The following is an 11085-nucleotide window of genomic DNA, read 5'->3' as shown; positions in this document are numbered from 1 at the left end:
GAAAGGAAAAGCTTCTCCAGGTTGGAAAAGGGGATGTGGCTTTGGGGTCTCCTGACTTCTCAGAGCCCAGCTCTGGTGGGGCGAGGAGAGTGTGGCGGGAGGGGAAAACCTAAAAATGTTCTTCTGGTCAAATGAGGGCTTTGGGGGTGAAGGATTAGACCTTCTTATCCTTGAGAATAAAAATGGGCTTCATTGGCAGAAAGAGGAAGTCGAGGCAGACAGGCAGACGTACTTCCTGAAGATCCATTGAGGAAGATGACAGAAACGGGGCTCAGACTTGGAAGACCTCCCTGCACCCTGTCTGTCTTGACCCTGACCTCCTTCCAAAATAATGACTCCAATGTCAGTACTGAGAGCAGTTTCCATTGGGTATGAGCTTGACAAACATTGTCTCAATCCTCACTGCAAGGTGTTTTATTAACTCCCATTTAGTAGGTGGAAAAATAAAGGCGCAACGCAATGAATTAACTCACCTAGACCTCTGGGTCCACAGAGCCTAAAGTGGTGGGAACAGAAGGCTGGGAGTGGTGGTGAGCTGCCCACCTCTACCCCTCGGTTCCCAAACCCAGGTGTTCTACCTGTTGGGAACACTGCACCAAACAATGGCTGTTGGTTCAAGGTGTACCCAGCATCCTCAAGCACAGTACTCCTGTCTCACAGGTGGCTTGTCCAAGATGGCAGCTCATCTAGGCACACCTACCCGTCCCTAGGGACACCAGGTTCTATCCCATTCCTCAGAACACCTTGTTGGCTGCCCCTTTGTCCCACGGCTGTTAGGCTCGCAGCTTCTAGAAGGTGTGATGTTTGGCAGGACCCGTGGGTCCCACGGTCAAGGGCACCTCCTTTGCCGTAAAGCAGGTCGTTCGGTCTGAGGCTGTGTTACTGAGAATCCCAGGACAACAGATCAAGATGCTCTGTGAAGCTTGGAAGAGTGGTGCTGGGATGTAAAATTCACACCTGGGGTGCAGGTCAGCCCAGTCGGGGTGATTTGTTGCCCTTGTCAGGATGGTCTGATACAGGCAACTGGCCACATCAAAGAATGGTGCTCTACTGGGTACTCTCTGTCCATCTCTGTTGCTGGCAGGTCTGATGTTCAGCATTCAGCTAGGTCAGCCCATGCTTTGGGGTCCACGCAGAGACCCCATCCCTGCCATTATGGCAGCTCCATTCATGGGTCTTGCACAGATGGAGGGGGGCTGAGGATAGAGACTGGCTGACACCTGCTGGCCAGATCATCCTGTCCATGTGGTTGTCCAGTGTCTTCCTGCAGTGGGTGTCTTCTGGTGGCCTTCACATGGGATGCAGAGATCCTTACATTTGGTGCCTGTTCCCATAGGTCCGTCCACATACCTCTTCCCCAAACCTGTGAATTAAATAGAAATTTGATGGTGACCGTGGCCCCTGCATCTTTCGAGACTTTGAAGTGGCACTCGCTGATCTCTGTCTTCTCCCCTGGGAAGAAATTATTTTTGATTTTCATCGTGGCTGGGGGCATGGGTGTGGCACTTCCAGGGCCGCCTTCTTGTTCTTTCCTCCATCATTAGCTCTTACTCTGCAGATCAAGGTGCCGATATTCCACCAACTGCTAAATATGTCCACTAAATACGTCCACTCCAATGATACATTTGAGAACTGATGAAGTGATCTTTGAGTGACCTGTGTGGGGGGAGGGCCCCCTGTGGAATGACCTCGGCTAGGATTCCATTTGTGACCTACCCCTTCCCCGATATGTCCCTACTTTAACAAGGAGACTGCTGGCTCATTGGGGTCCTGGGTACAAGTATCCCCTTGGGTCCTCTATCCACCAGCCCTGAGGATTTCCTTTCCCCAGTTCCTTTACAGTTACTCGACTAAGTGGCTGTATGTAAGTCCCTTTGGGGGAAGGACTGGGCAGTCAACATGGTACACGCTTGCTGTGGTGTTGCAGGATCCTCCTCCTGGGCAAAGGATTGCGATTTCCCATTCTTGTTCTTTTTTGATTACTTAGAGTAAGGAACAGCCCTGTTGGCCGCCCATCCATTTCACCCTAGGAACACCAGGTTCTATCCCATCCCTGGGAACACCCTTGTTGGCTGTCCATCTACCCCAACCGTAGGGACACAGGGACCTTCTGGTTCCCCAACTCCCTTTCTCCTGGGAGCTCACCCTCAATAAACCACGTGACGCTGAATCCCTGTCTTGGTCTTGACTTCAGTGGAGCCCAATCTAAGACGGCACGGGCATAGTGGAGAAGCTCGGTGGTGGAGTGGTTAGAGGGGTGCCAGGAGGCAGACCTTCAGGATGGGATTCTTGAGCTGCAGGCGACCATTGCAACCTTGCTGCCCACTATGGTGATTATGCCCGTGTACTCAGGTGTGTGACCTTGGGTAAGCCAATTCATCTTTCAGAATTTCCTCATGGAAAAATGGAGGATGAAGAAAATCATACCTGCCTCACAGAGTTGTTGGGAGCATTGGATTAACTGATGCCTTTAAAGTGCTTGCAGGACTTCCCTGGCGGTCCAGTGGTTAAGACTTCACCTTCCAATGCAGGGGGTGTGGGTTCAATCCCCGGTCGGGGAGCCACACGCCTTATGGCTAAAAAACCAAAACATAAAACAGAAGCAGTAGTGTAACAAATTCAATAAAGACTTTAAAAGTGGTCCACATAAAAAAAATCTTTAAAAAAAATAATAAAGTGCTTAGAAAGGTACCTGATACTACATCTTAAATGCTCAATGCATATCAAGCCTTCCTAGTCTGGGTCTAGATCAAGACCCTCATCCCTGCCCCACCAACAGGCAGGAGCCCAAGACTATATGGGTGAGAAGGGACCAAGATCCTAGCCTCTGCTCCCCAAGAGTCTCAGCTGGGGAGGCATTTCAGGATGAACCAGAGAGCTGAGCGACGCAACCAGGTCCCTGAAATACAGTGACCCTGAGGAAAGGGAGGACCTAGCCTCTGACTCCAAAGCAACACAAAGGACTCACCGCAGCCTTGGGGAAGAGCTGGTTGGGCACAGCTTGTGGCTGTTAGAAGCTCCTCTGGTCTCAGCCAGCGTGACATGGTGTTATGCTTTGGGGGACAGTGGATGAGCCTGGGTGTGAGAAGGAAAAGGACCTCTTACCTGGGTGCCTATTTGGCTGAATCAAAGACCTGAAGCATCAGCAAGAGCCACTGAAGCATCAAGGCAAGCAGAGTTACCAAGCTGTGCAGTTCCAGTCTTCAACAGCACCACCGTGTGGCCAAGAGAAGCAGTCACAGTTGACACTGTCAGATTGGTATTCCTTTCTGCATATTGGGCTATTCTAAAGGGGTCATAGATCTGTGTGTGTGTGTGTGTGTGTGTGTGTGTGTGTGTGTGTTTGTGTGTGGCAGAAAAATCCTTCAAGAGGAAGAGGCTGAATGTTTTACTAATAGGTCATGTGGAAACTCAGATTATTAATGGGAAGGATAAAAGAGATTTGATCTTACTTGCCACTGAATTAACAAAAGCAATTCATACTGATTTCCTGTGTGTGCCTGTCTGTGTCATATGGGGTATATGGTAGGTATGTATGATTGTGTGTGTGTCTCTTCTGAATAGGGATGTGTTCCTGAATCCAGAGTGAATTGCACAATGAGAAAGCTGAACGGGACTTTGAGGATTATCTAATTGAACTTCTGGTGGTGTTCGTGGACTAAACGTCAGAAAAGATGAGAAACTCATCCGAGGTCACATACCAAGTTGTTAGCAGAGCTGTATTGAAATCTAGGGGCATACTGACTTTATGTTTGGGGCATTTTCTTTCATCACTATTAAAAAAGAAACTTTTGGGCTTCCCTGGTGGTGCAGTGGTTGAGAGTCCGCCTGCCGATTCAGGGGACACGGGTTCGTGCCCCGGTCCGGGAAGATCCCACATGCCGTGGAGCAGCTGGGCCCGTGAGCCATGGTCGCTGAGCCTGCGCGTCCGGAGCCTGTGCTCCGCAACGGGAGAGGCCACAACAGTGAGAGGCCCACGTACCTCAAAAAAAAAAAAAAAAAGAAAGAAACTTTTTAGAAGAGTTGCAAAGATATTTCAGAGAGTTCCCGTACACCCTCCCGTCAGCTTACTGTAATGTTAATACAGTTAATACATAACTGCAGTGCATTTACCAGAACTTAGACATTAGCGTTGGTACAGTACTATAACTAAACTAGAGGCTTTATTTGGATTTGTCCAGTTTTTCCATGGGTGTCCTTTTTCTGTTCTAGGATCCAATCCAAGATACCACATTGCACTTAGTCACTGTCTCCTTAGTTTCTTCAAATCCGTGACAGTCTTTCCTTACTTTTCATGATCTTGACACTTTGGAATAGTAGTTCACCACTTATTTTTATGTCAGCCACTCTAGCCGTATAAACAAGCATGAATATGCCATCCATCATTTCCATGAAGACATTCAGATTTATAGATATGAGCACATCTCTACATACCTGTGTCCTTTAAGTGTTTTTGTGTGTGTGGGTGTATGTAAATATTTGGAGATACGAATGTTCACTGTGTTTATTTATTATAATTTTTATATTTGGGGAAGAAAATTGTCCTGGGATCCTGCCTCACTGGCAGCCACAGATTCTTAAGAAAGTTTTTATTCTTGAAGGGGCAAGCAGGGGTTTCTGGAGTGAGCTGGGGGTGGTGCCACGTCAGCGTGCGTGATGTCTGGGATTCTGCCCAAGCTGGGGGCATGGCGTCTCCCAGGATGGCAAGTGAGGTCCCAGGGCTGGAGGATGGACAGAGGAGGGAGCTTGTCCCATGACCACTGGTCAAGTTTTTCACACCCTCAGTCAGAGCTCTGGGGTGCCCATGACGCCTTCACCCAGCAAGGGAGAAGGCAGCCTGTGGGAGTCACCAGGGTGTGCATGTATGTGGGCCTTGTCATACATGTCAACAAGCATAAATGAGCATGTGAGCCTCCACGTGTCCACATGTGTAAATAAGTGACTCTAACCCTCACTGGTTGGGTGACTTTGAGCAAGTTACTTAGCCTGTTTGTGCCTCGATGCCCTCATTTTACAAATGCGGAGTGGGGGACTTCCCGGTGGTCCAGCAGTAAAGAATCTACCTTCCATGGCAGGGGATGTGGGTTCAATCCCTGGTTGGGGAATTAAGATCCCACATGCCGTGGGGCAACTAAGCCCGCACGCCACATCTACTGAGCTCGTGTGCCTCAACTAGAGAGCCCGCATGCCGCAAACCACAGAGCCCACGCGCTCTGGGGCCCGCGTGCCACAACTAGAGAGAAAACCCGCATGCCACAACAAAAGATCCTGCGTGCCACAACTGAGACCCGAGGCAGCCAAAATAAATAAATAAATGAACAAACAAAAACAAAACAAATGCGGGCTGGTAGGATATCTGGGCTCCTGATATGCATGGGATCCCCTGCATTTCCCAGCCTTCTTTGCAGTTAGGAAGGCCCATGTGACTAGTTCTGGTCAGTGACCAGGAGCAGAGTGGTACCTGTCACTTCAGGTTTGAGGCAATTAAGACCTCGTGGGCTTGTCACCACTTTCCTGCCCTGGTGACCTTATAGGCCACCTGTTCCATGTGGCACAGCGACAAGACAGAGGAAGGCCAGCGACCCACACTGGGCTTAATGTGAGTGAGAAAAATACACTTACTGTGATAAGCACTGAGATTAGGGGTTGCCTTGTTATTGCAGCACAGCCATCTAATCCTGACTAATAATAGTTATGCTCACCTCCTGGTAGGTGTGAGATAGTCATGAGGACTTTGTGAGTTAATGTGTTCATGGGATAGTAATGGAGCTGGCCTAATGGGGCTTCGTGAAGGTTCCACGAGCTGGGGCGTAGGTGATATTGAGTGGGTGTCCACAGATGCTCAGGAGATAATTATTGTTCTTACTGTTCCGTAATGAGACAGAGTTTCTGGTAAGTTTAATTTCCAGACCCCACTTGGAAAGGGCTTTTCCTCACGTGTAAGCATGACTTTGGCTACTCGAGCAAACGATATTTATTGTACCATCAATGTGATCCTCTGGCCGAGGGCTGCTGCGGGGGAAGTGGCAGACGGAGCCTGATGGGGGCCACAGGGGGCAGGGCCTGCAGGATCAGGCTGATAAGAGCTGCTCCCCCTCAGTTCTGACCACCGGGAGCTCCAGGGTGAAGAAGGGGTCTGTCTCCCAGGGTGTGCTGCCTGCAGGCTGGGGGCTGGAGCCACAGGAAGGTTCTGCTGGGGACACCCAGGACTGGTCTCGGATGACATAGGCATCTCTGTCGTTGTTAGCACGTCTACAGAGACCCTTCCGGGGACCAAGGCCTGAGCTGACAGCTTTATGAGCCTTTACTTAGATTCCACAGTGTCCCAGCAGACAGGTTCCTTTACTTTCCATCTTAAGGACAAGGAAACCCAGGCTCCGAGACAGGAAGGGGCTTGGCCGAGGTCGCAGAGCCAGAGCTGGCTGCAGAGTCCCCGCTCTCATCCACCACAGGCTATCCTGCTACTGCCCAGATGCAGCACACTAACGATGTCAAGCTGCCGGACAATCCCCTTGAGGAGGTGGTGAGGACAGTGACAGATGTGGCCGAGTTGAAGAAGCAGACTATGGAAGATCATGACAGTGCAAGAGCATTTTTATAACCAGAAGCATCTACGGATTCCCAGAGATCCATATGTATGTGAAAGCATAGAGAAAAGTCTGGAAGGATGCACACCAGGCTGGTGTTATCTCCAGAGAGGGACAGGGGAGAGGGTGGAGGGCCTAGGGAGATTTCATTTGAGATGCTTAAATTTCTGTTTTCGGTGAGAATGTGTTCATATAGCGCCTGTGTAATTAAGAATTCAGTAAAAAAAATTTTAAAGGGTGAAAGTCAACAGACAACGCTCACAGGGGTGTCACAGTTTAGGTCTGCCTTTCTGCCACGTTCACCCATCCTCACCCTCTCTGCTCTACCACACGTCCTATGTGTTAACGTTACGCGTTTTCTTGCCCTAGGCTTTTGCGCGTCAGTCCCTCTGTCTGGAACCTTCCCCCTCCCCACCTCCCTTTTCACCTGACTCCTTTTAGGTTTTAGGTCTTAAGCCTGGCATCAGCACCTCCGGGGTCCTTCCCATGACACCCCAGTATTGACAGGAGTCCCTTCTTCTAGCTTCGTGCATTTCCCCCACGATAGCTTTTATCAGCCTGTATAATCACCTCTTACTTTCTCGTCTGTCTTCATCACTGGCTTACAAAGCCTGTGGGGTGGGAGTAGGGTTGGCCTCATCTGCTGCTTGGTCTCCAGCACCTGACACTTGGCAGGAACTCAACAGAGGTTTATTTGAATGAATGAGTGGGGGAAAGAACGAACATGTCAGGGGTGATCTAAACGGCACAGCTGTGGGTGGCATGATCACCTCCCTCTCTCTGGCCATCATATTTGTATGGATACAGTCTGAGATGGCACTGGCTCACTGGTGGCTCTACCTCGCCTGGGTCTCCATGGGCCGGTTTCCTTTGAATTAAAATCCACATCTTCCCCACTATACACTCCTTGAGGGAACCAAACACCTGCCTTTCGTCCTTGATCAAGTCTCTCGTTATGCGCAGTCCAGTGTTGACTTTCTCTCCTGGCTTCTTGTCCCTAGAAGATCTCATTTGTCTGTCCCCACGGGCTCTTCAAAGAGGCACTGGCAGCAATATAGAGTGAGTGTGGGTCGGGGGTAGGGAGTGAATGGTGAGAAGAGAGTGGATAGAGCTCATTAGAGCGTGGCCTCCTCAATTCCGAAGTCAATGTGCATTTGTGGCCTTGAGTGACCATGGCCACTGAGAAGGGGCCCCGTCTGGTTCCATGTTCAGCTGCCATGATCCTGGAGGAAGGACATGGCCAGAGGCTGGGGCCGATGCTCTGCACGTAGGTGTCTCACGCAGCCCCATCTCTGACGGGTGTTGCAAACTCAGGGACGTCACCGATCAATTCCAGTCCCTCCCTGCCACCCAGCCTTCCCTAGGGCCAGGGAGCTGGGGACAGGAAATCACACACCAAGGCCCGATCTGATACCCGTAAGTTTGCTCAAGCTTATGTAAATCACACAAAAACTGACAAGTTTTCCTATTAAAAGATAATTGTAATCAGGGTGCTGGACGTGCGGCGTGGGGATGATTGGAGATAGACGGACAGCATGGAAAGATGGATTGTTTTAATTTGCACCAATTAAATTGAAGTTCATGGGATCATCTTCTTCAATCTTCATGAATACTTTATTTTCTGGCTGCTACGGAGCTATTAAAAAGAATGATTGAGGCACGCGGCAGGCCGCGTATATTTTATGAAATATCACCTTTAAAGAATTTGAGTACGCCATTTTCATAATGAGTTTTCTAGTACCTAATCCTCTTCTCTATTACTACATTTAAGAAGTGGATTGATCTGGGAAGTGCTGAGGGTGCAGGTAATGATACGTTTTGCCAGGCGCAGGCGGTGGTAATGGATCGCGTTCTGGCGAGGAGGATGATGGATGGGTGCCGGGAGGAGGTGTGTGCCGGAGTTTGGTGGTGGTGGGCCAGCTTGGGCGGGGACCCTGTGCTGAGTCAAGCTTTCATCCTTGCTCGGTGACTCTCTTGGCGAGGAAGGCCTGGAGTGCAGGCGAGGAGAGGAACAAGGAGGTGGGGGTGAGCTGGGAGGAGAGGAACAAGGAGGTGGGGGTGAGCTGGGATGGGAAGGGCTCCAGGGCTCCAGGGCTCCAGGCTCCAGGGCTCCAGGGCTCCAGGCTCCAGGGCTCCAGGGCTCCAGGGCTCCAGGCTCCAGGGCTCCAGGGCTCCAGGTCTCCAGGGCTCCAGGCTCCAGGGCTCCAGGGCTCCAGGCTCCAGGGCTCCAGGGCTCCAGGCTCCAGGCTCCAGGGCTCCAGGGCTCCAGGCTCCAGGGCTCCAGGCTCCAGGCTCCAGGGCTTCAGGGCTTCAGGGCTCCAGGCCTCCAGGCCTCCAGGCCTCCAGGCCTCCAGGCTCCAGGGCTCCAGGCAGAGGCTGGAGTTGCCTGCGTCATCCTGAGCCAGTTTCTGATGCTCTGGTGTTCAGCTGAGGGTTTGGGTTCGGGGGAAAGGTGGAGGAAGTGGGGTCTCTGAGCCCATGAGGCCGTTCATTCGTGGGGTCCAGAGAGCAGGACAGGCTCTGCAATGGCCCCAGCCATGGGCCTGACCACTGCAACCTCACTCTTGACCTTGACCTCCTTCTAGGTCTGCCTCCTATCACAGTGGTCTTGGGGTCTAGAGGGGAAAGGCAAATAGGGAAGTGGGTGGTGGGTTCGCCCTCAAAGGGCAGATGTGGGCCAAGGGGTTCCCGCCAGGATGAGTCCCGGGGTCCTTTAGCTGTGCAGTTGTGATGCTGGGTGAGGCAAGGACTTAGCTGTGACCTAACTGGTCAGGTCAGAGGAACCTGACCCACAGTCGTGGGTTTTGTTCCCTCATCTTGGATGACGTCTCAGGGCGTTGGCCTGGCCCTGATCGGCCTGGCCCCTGGGAGCCCCAGTGGCTTCCTGAGGTCCCTCACCTTGGCCCTGGGAAGGGTGGGCACCCGGCAGGGGCGGCCTTGGGGAGCGAGCAGAGCGAGGGGCCCTGCCCCACCCCAGACCGGGTCTCCACTTGCCACTTGGCTGGGCTCTCCTCCCCAAGCTTCAGCAGCAGCAGCCGTCATAATTAACCCTGCTAATTAATCAGGGCAGGATGGATTAATTGAGATCACAGGAGACTGGGAGAGCAGGTGCAGCTCCAGGGCTGACGGGATAACAAGCTCTCCGGACGCCCAGGGGGCCTGGCCCTGCCCGGGGAGCCCTGAGCTCGCTCAGTGGTGGACTGGGCCAGGCAGGGGCCCGAGGGACGCAGCCCTGCTGGGTGCCCTGGGCCTGCTCAGGCAGGCTTTGACAGGCTGAGGCTGGAAGGCTGGCGGGCAGACAGCGTCTCCATCACCCCCCTCTGCCGGGGGCCGGCCTGGTGGAAATGCAAGTTCCACCCACAGCCCGTGAGCCAGGAGGCCCCAGGCTGCTGGGGAAGCTGGAACAGAGCAGGGCCCGGGCCTGGCACCAAGTCTCCTGCTGCCCCAGAGGCCCCTGGAAAGGGGCCCAAACTGGAGCCGAGACCCCCCCAGAGAGTGGCACCGCCTAAACCGTGGGAGGGAGAGCTCAGCGGGGTTCCGGGCAGACTTGTTCATTTTACATTTTACTAAGCTCTCTCTAGCAGCTTCCATGTGGAGGAGGATTTGGAAGGTGCCCAAGTGGAGGTAGGGACCACACTGAGGAACCTGCGGCCATGGTCCTGCAGGAGAGGATGGTGGCTTGGACTAGGTGGTAGCAGCGGAGGAGCAGAGGACCCCCTGGGCTTGGAAGCTGCAGAACTTGCTGGTGGATCACATGTGTTGGAGTGCGGGATGGAGATCAGGGGCCATTATTCTATTTCCAGGAGGTTCCTGTTGGGATGGGGACCGTGGAGCAGGTTTGGAGGACGGGAAGGTTTTGACATGTTCTGGGTTACGACCTCACCTGCCTTTTGGACTCAGTCACCGCTGCCTTGTCCCAGCTCCCCTCAAACTGCCTTGGGCGGTACCCTCTCTTCCTTCCCTCTAGCTTGTCAGGCTCCCGGGACACTTGAGCCCACGTGTGCGTAGGTCCCCGCTGGCTGGTCCTTCCTCCGGAGGATGGCTCATCCTCCAGGACCAGCTTGAGCTGCCCCCTCTCCAAGGAGCCTTCCCTGCTCCCAGGCTGCACGGACTTCCCTCCTCTGAGATCCCACCACCTTTGTTCATGCTGTTCCCTCTGCCAAATGCCCTTCCCTCCTTGAAACCAGACGAGTTCATACTTAGCCTTAAACGCAGAGCAATCCTCATCTCTCCCTCTTCATTTGTCTTGGTTCTGATAGCGTCTTTCTTGGAGCCCAGCTGTACTTTATATAACTTCGGCAGCCATGCATCTGCCTCCTTAAAGCTACTCCTGGGATAATTTTGGGAGTTGAAATTGCCAACACCATCAATTTGGTTTCGACCTTATTTAGGCATCGTGAACCATTTATTCCTTCAAAACAGGGTTTCTCAACATCAGCACTACTGACATTTGGAGCGGATCATTCTTTGTTGTGGACGGTTGCCTTGTACGTTGTAG

Source organism: Globicephala melas, chromosome 6 (assembly GCF_963455315.2).
Source record: "Globicephala melas chromosome 6, mGloMel1.2, whole genome shotgun sequence".
Lineage (NCBI taxonomy): Eukaryota > Metazoa > Chordata > Mammalia > Artiodactyla > Delphinidae > Globicephala > Globicephala melas.
Note: the sequence above shows the minus strand (reverse complement) of the source record.